This window comes from Temnothorax curvispinosus, unplaced genomic scaffold (genome assembly GCF_003070985.1).
Source record: "Temnothorax curvispinosus isolate PA1 unplaced genomic scaffold, ASM307098v1 QBEX01005482.1, whole genome shotgun sequence".
Lineage (NCBI taxonomy): Eukaryota > Metazoa > Arthropoda > Insecta > Hymenoptera > Formicidae > Temnothorax > Temnothorax curvispinosus.
In genome coordinates, this window is record NW_020215262.1 from 16,819 (window position 1) to 23,805 (window position 6,987).

At 44.6% G+C, this 6,987-nt stretch overlaps 1 protein-coding gene across 1 annotated transcript in view; it reads left to right on the top strand.

The window, feature by feature from the left end:
- Positions 1-6,987, top strand: part of LOC112454881 (intraflagellar transport protein 80 homolog) — a gene marked incomplete at its 5' end in the record, with an annotated part of 105,899 nt that overhangs the window by 15,775 nt on the left and 83,137 nt on the right. The window lies entirely within an intron of this gene.

Below are 6,987 nucleotides of genomic sequence, written 5' to 3' on the forward strand. Positions count from 1 at the left end.
CGCGGCGCGATCAGATCAGATCATGTCTGAGTTGCGTGCGATTCGGTCAAAGCGAACGGTCCGTCGCGAGTAATAAAGTTCCGACTGTTACTCCGAAAAGTGTGGAGTTGCTCGACACTCCCAGTTTTACCACTGACTTTCTAAAGGACATCGCCGTGTCGTCGATCGGAAAAAGTATCTCTGTATCGTCGATCGTGCAACTCAGAGAACAGAAAATCGACTTCGGTTCACAACGCGAGTCTCCATTCCGGAGCAAGCGGCAAGCCTTACGCGCTTCGATTTGCAGTACAGCGAAATTTAGTGCCTCGCGAAGTACTACGCAGGCCACTGTAATAAACATTAAAGTGTGTTAAATCAAGTGAGGACATTTCAAGTTATTCTCCGGATTTTCCCAGTCCCGAAACCTTATCGCCTCACTCGAGACGAGTTCCAGCATTTCTTCTCTTTCCACTCCCCTCTCGCCCGCTCGAGTGAACGCGGTGGAATTTGCTACAGTGTGCAAATTAGAAACTTGCACATTGTTTCCTTATCATTGCAGATCGCTACCATTGCTCTTATTTTATTTTGCTCATAAAGCTTCCTCTATGAGGAAGTCAAACTAATAAATACTAATAATTATGCCTCAAATAAAATACAAGCTTCCTCATAAGAGAAGCTTTGTGAGCAAAATAAAATAAATAGGAGGAATGGTATTTTTATCTGTTATTGACTTTTTAAAGTCGATCTTATCACTATTCTTACATCTACTTACAACTATTTTAGAACTAACTTATCTACTACTGCTGCGCTCGCCTTCGGAACTTCCGTTTTCCATTCTCACCATTATTCTTCTTTTCTCTTTCTCGCTTATACATTTTCTTTCCTCATCCTTTTATTCTGTCCTCCTCACTCCCCTCTCTCATTTCTTCCACTGCCTTCATCCAATTTTCCCCCTTGCCCTCTTCTCCCAGCATCCTCCCCATTGTCTTCTGCCATCCTTCTCCCTCGCAGCTTTCCCATCTCACGCATCTTTCTCATATATGCTCCCCTGTCTCCTCCTCTGCCCTGCATATCCTGCATTTCCTTTTTTATACGTCTTCCCAATATAACCTTTTCCTCAGCTTATTCCTTACTCTAAACCTCGCTATCCTTCTCCACCTCACCTTTGACTATCCCTTTTTAAGTATTTCGGTATCTTCTCTTCCATTATCCCCTTGTACCATTTATTGTATTGTGGCCGCTTGCCACTATCGTTCGGGCGTCGCGTGCCCTCCGCAGGGTAGGAGACGCCGCAGCGTGTGTAGGGACGTCGAGTGAGCTGAGAGACTGAGTGTATAATAAATATGTGGTTTATTTCCAATTTCCTATCTACAGAGGTTGGTATGTCAGTGTGCTGAAGGTGGCCCTGAAAAGGGCCGTTCGGGCTCTTCTTGTGCGGTGGCCCTGAGAAGGTTTCTTCTCCCTCTCACTCCCGGATGCGCTCACGCCAGATGATGGCGGGCTGCTTTCGCGTTCTCCGGAATGCGCTGGACTTCCGCCAGGCAGGCGGTGTCCCCGGTGGAGTGTAGGACGGCTCCGGCTCCTCGGTCTGTGTGGCCTGTGACTCGAGTGGTGGTGGATCATCGGTCTGAGTCTCCTGGGATGAGGTGATCTCCCACTCTTGGTCGGTCTGTACCTCCCTGGTGTCGCGTGGAGGCTGGTGTTGCACACCTCGGTGCACGCGTGCCGGGGGAATGGTGTGCGTCCCCTGGTGTACCCTCTCTGCAGGTGACGGCGGCAGCGGCGACAGGAGTGGAGGCACCGTCTACGACAATCGAGGAGAGGTGTAGCGTCGGACTCTCACGTCCCACGTGGAGATGACTTGACGTGGAGGGCGAGTCAGTCGCACCGGCGAGAGATAGAGCGGGACGAGCTTCCACTGTTGGCCTGGACGATAGTCCAGGGGCCGCTGAGGATGTCTCGGTGGCGGCGAGCGGAGTGGCGCAGCTCGTCTCGGCGGTGTTCGTAACTTAGGCGGCGGCAAGACGACGGCAAGTTATCAAAAGGACTCTTCTTCTACTCCAAGCTTGTAGAGCAGTCGAAAGCTGTCTAGGCCGTCGCCGCGAGGCCTTATATTCCTTCTTGGTCGAAAATTAAACGCGAGAAAACCTGCCCTTTGTTGGCGGCACTCTCGTATAGCTTTGCGGGCCGCACATCGGGCCCACGCGCTCGGGGCATGATCGGTGAGCGCGCGCGCGGTGCGCGTACCGTTATCCCGATTGCTCGGTAAATTGTGTGTGGTCGGAAGACCGCTACATGTATCTTAACTTTTTTATCTTCTCTCCATTCTTCTCGCTCTTTTTCCTCAATTCTACTACAATCCATTCTCTTCTCCTCTCCTTTTTCACTGACAATGTCTTTATAAAATTCCTTTCTTTCTTGTTCCCAACTACCTATTATCCTCCCAGTTCCCCATCTTTTTTTTATTTCCTCCAAACGTTTTCTTACTATCTCTCCTCCCATTCCTTCTTTTAACCTTCTCTCAAATCTCCACGCTCTCTTCCTCGCTCTCCTCCTCATCATCCTCATTTTTTGTTCTTTCTTTACTAAGTACTAGTGTCCTCCAATCTACATCCAATATCCATCTCAGACATCTTTCACGTACACCTTCTATTTCTTTTCTTTTTTTCCACCCTCACACCTCAACCCCATAACTCATCACAATCCACACCAACGTGTAATACAACCAAATCCTTCTATCCCAGTCCTTTCCCCATAACCTTTTCCCTATCCACCACATTTCCCTCATCATAATCACCGTTTTTTCTTCTGTCTCTTATATGCGCTTCTTGCCCTCCATTTTGCATCAGCGTGTATCCCAGGTACTTGAACTCCTTAACTTCTTCTAATCTCTTTTCTTTTCACCTCCAGTCGTACCTCACCCTCTACCCTCCTCCTTTCCTAAATCTCATTTCTTTGTTTTCTCTGTGTTTAGTTCCAGCTCTTTTTCTTCAAGATATCTCTTAAGTCTGCTTATCATAGATCTCATGTTCCGCTCCTCTTCTGCTAGTATAGCCACATCATCCGCATACATCAGCGTGTACAACTTCTCTCCTTTTAACTTTACCTCTCCCCACCTTCCCTTCCTAATATAATCTTCCACATCCGCTAGTAGTATTATAAATAACAACGAGCGGGTATCCTTGCCTAACTCGTCCAAAATTTATCTCCCTTTCTTCCCAAAACTCTTACCCTACTTTTCGTCTCCCTTAAAATCTCCTCTACTCTACATACCAAATCCCTCTTTCCCTCATCGCTTTTATCAAAACCTCCCTATCCACCGAATCAAATGCCGCTTTCAGATCAACAAATAATTCCACCATTTTTCCTTATTTTCTCCCTATTCTGCTGTTTATCAAATAGTTCAGAGCATATATCTGGTTCCCATTCCTCTTCTAAAACCTGCCTGATTACCCGGTACCAAATTCTTCCCCTCGATTTCCTCTCTTAATCTATTGGCCAAAACGGCTGTATATATTTTGTACAACGAAGCCATTATTGTCACTCCTCTATAGTCCTTTGTTCTCTCCCCCTCCCCTTCTTTAAAATTGGCACTATTTCTCTCTCCTTCCATTGCTCCGGCCATCCCTCTCCTTTCCACACCCTCTTACACATGTCCATGCCCAACTCACCAACTCTTCTCCCCCGTATTTCCACACCTCATTTGGTATACCGTCACCTATCGCTTTTCCATCTTTTAATTTACTTATAACATTCCTTACTTCTCCCAACCCCAACTCTGCTTCCTCTTGTCTTTCTATCTCCCCATCTCCCCTCATCACTTTACTTTCCACTCCATCTAATAAATCCATAAAATATATCTTCCATTTATCCGCCTTTATCTCCTCATTTATCCTCTTCCTTTTTCTTCTCTCTCTCTACCTACTAGCTCCCATACTTTCCCTTCTATCCTCGCTTCTCTAGCTTTTACTATCATTTTCGTCCTTCCTTCTATCTTCTGCCTTTCGCACATTTCTCTCTATTCCCTCCTTTTTTTCTTATATTTTCTCGCTTCCCCATCTCCCTTCCTCCATTTCCTCAGCCCTTTTCTTACCTCTCTCTTTTTTCCTCTGCATTTTTCATTTTACCATCCTTTTTTGTTGCTAGTTTTTCTCCCTACTTCGTTTTCCTCTATTATTCCTTTATCCTATCTGAAACTTCTATCTATTTCTTCCTGAATGCTTCTCTCCCCTACTCTTACATCTCCTATCCTTCTCCTATCCTCACTCCTCCCCTCTTCATTTCATACTCCTCTCTTTCGTACTTTTCTCTCTCCTTTTCTCTTTCTTTCCCTCCTCCACTTGCCTCTAATCCATACCACTACCGGATAATAATCCAAGTCTACCATTTCCCCTACCTCTAATTTCTCTACTCTTTCCTTCACCTTCCATTCTCCTAACACGTAATCTATTACCGTTTCTCCTCTACCTCTCGAATATGTGATCTCCCCATCTTTGTCTTCCTTCGTGCTCTCATTCAAAATAGACCATCCCCTTTTCTCAATAAATTCGATTAATTTTCTCCTTTCCTTGTTCACTTTCTTGTTTTTTGACTTTCTCCCTTTCTTTTCCATTATCAGCTCTACTTTGTCTTCAAATCCCCCCTTCTCCTCCTGTTCTCGCATTGAAGTCACCTCCTATTAATGTTTTCACGTCCTCTCTAACTGTCTCCATCCACTCCTTCAATCCTTCTAATTTCTTTTCCATATCATTATTCACGTATACTCCAATTATCCTCCATCTTTCCTCTCCTATCCTTACTAAGCATTCCATTTTGCCTTCCTCTTTCTTCCTCCCCTTCTTTTTTTTTCTTCTACTATCCCCTTTCTTATCCTCAACAACATTCTCTCTATCGCCTTTTCTTTCTTGTTCTTTCTCTTCGCTATCTGCGCCTTTCAGTTGTACTTCCTCGGTAGCCCTGCTTTCATCTTTCCCCATCCTTTTTCATCCAGCCATGTCTCTATCATAATTATTATATCCCATTCTCTTATTCCTTTCCAAAACTCTTTATTTTTATTCATCACTTTAGCTACGTTCCAGAACGCTACCTTCCATGCTCCATCTTCACCTGCTCCACTCTTGTCTTCTTTTGCCTTTGCTCTCATCCCCCCGCCATCCATTTTCCGCCACCACCGTCATCTTGAACTCCTTCCTTTTCGAGCGTTATTTGTTCTCCTCTTTCTTCCGCCCCCATCTTTCTCTTTCCTCTCCTTATTTCACCTTCTCTCCCTCGGCTTACTCCTTCTCTCTCCTTCTTCGCATCCCCTCTTCTTTTTCCCCTTCCCCTCTTTCTTCACACTCATCCATCTCCTTTCCACCTCCCGTCACAACCTCTCCCTCTCCCTCCTCGCTCGACGTACTACTACTTCTAGTCTAGTCATCTTCACTCTTCTCCCCTCTCCCTCCACACCCTGCCTTCATTATCTCGCAGTACTTCTTCCTCATCATCCCATTTCCATCACTCACCACTTCCTTCTATCTGAATTTTTCCATAACTTACCCACACTCCCTTTTCATCTCCCCTTTCTTTCCTTGCTATGCCTTCTATTTTCCACCTCATTCTTCTCTCCTTCCATGTCAGGTCATCATCTATTCTGATTCCCCTTTCTCTCAGCCTTCTCCTTTCATTCATAATCTTCCTTTTTGGCTCTAAATTTTTTAAGCTCACAACTGTTAGTGCTACTCCTCCATCTCTGCCTCCCTCTATCATTTTCATGTACAACCGTTTCTATTCCTATCTCCTTTACTATTTCTATAATACTCTTTTCCACCTCCTTCCTTCCACCTTTTGTTTCTCTCACCATGACGTTTCTCCTTCTCCTTTCTCTCTCTCTCTCTCTCTCTCTCTCTCTCTCTCTCTTTCTTATTTCTATCTTTTTTTCTATTTGCTTTACACTTCTCTCCATCTCTCCTCCTCCCCTTACCCGTGTCACTACTCCATTTTCTTCCTTCATCAGTTTTTCATACTTCCGTTCTATCTCCTATATTCTTGATTTGAGCTCCTCTCTTTCTTTCATCCATCTCTCCTCTTTTTTCCTGAATTCTTTTTTAACTTCTTCTATCTTTTCCTTCATCTTTCTCTCCTGCTTCTTGAATCCCTCCTTTACATTTACCATCATGCACTTGAAATCCTCTCTCATCTCTCTTATCATTTCCTTTAATTCTTTTTCCTTCTCAATATATTCGGTCTCCTTTGCCATCTCTGTTAGCGATCTTGGAACCTTTTTACTCTTTCCAAAAATTTTACTCTTCTCCAGCTCATCTTTTTCTCTCTTCCTTCTCCATATCTCATCTAGACTCCCCAAGCTGTCACTCCTTTCTCTCTCTTTTGCTCCTTTCCTTTTAATAAACCCCGCGTTTCCCGCACTTCCTTCTGCCCTACCCCCCTTTTCGCCTCCGTCCTCCTTCTCGCTCATCCTATCTTGTAAACTCTATAACTATTCTGCTCTATACCCGACTGTGCCCGACCACGTGCTATTGCTCCGCAATGTCTTCCTCTCTCTCCTCTATGCCTTCTCTGTCTATACCCATGCGCGAGCTCGCGCTGTCGCTTGACGCTCGCTGTTGAGTATTTTCCTGCTTCGTATTTGACTTTTTTTCTCTTTTCGATAGAGTGAGCTACAGGAAACTTTTCTCTAGGGACATAGTGAACTTTTTAGTTATTACAACTCTCTAGGTTTTATAGAGTATGAGGAGGTCGCTTGTGCGACGAGTTCAGTTCAGTTCGGTTCAGCAAGCCAATATGGCGAGTCGTGTATAAGTATAAGTATCCGTTCTTTCGAGTTGTGTTACAATACTTAATTGAATTCACGTCTACCCTTCGATATACCAACCAACACGAGTCCTTAACAGAACACTCGCCTCTGTCTACCTTGTCGCACCTTTATATGTTTCCCATACTATACTTGCCTTTATCCTATCACATCCGCTATTACTTTATTCTTTGAATTGTCACCTCTCAATCCTATCT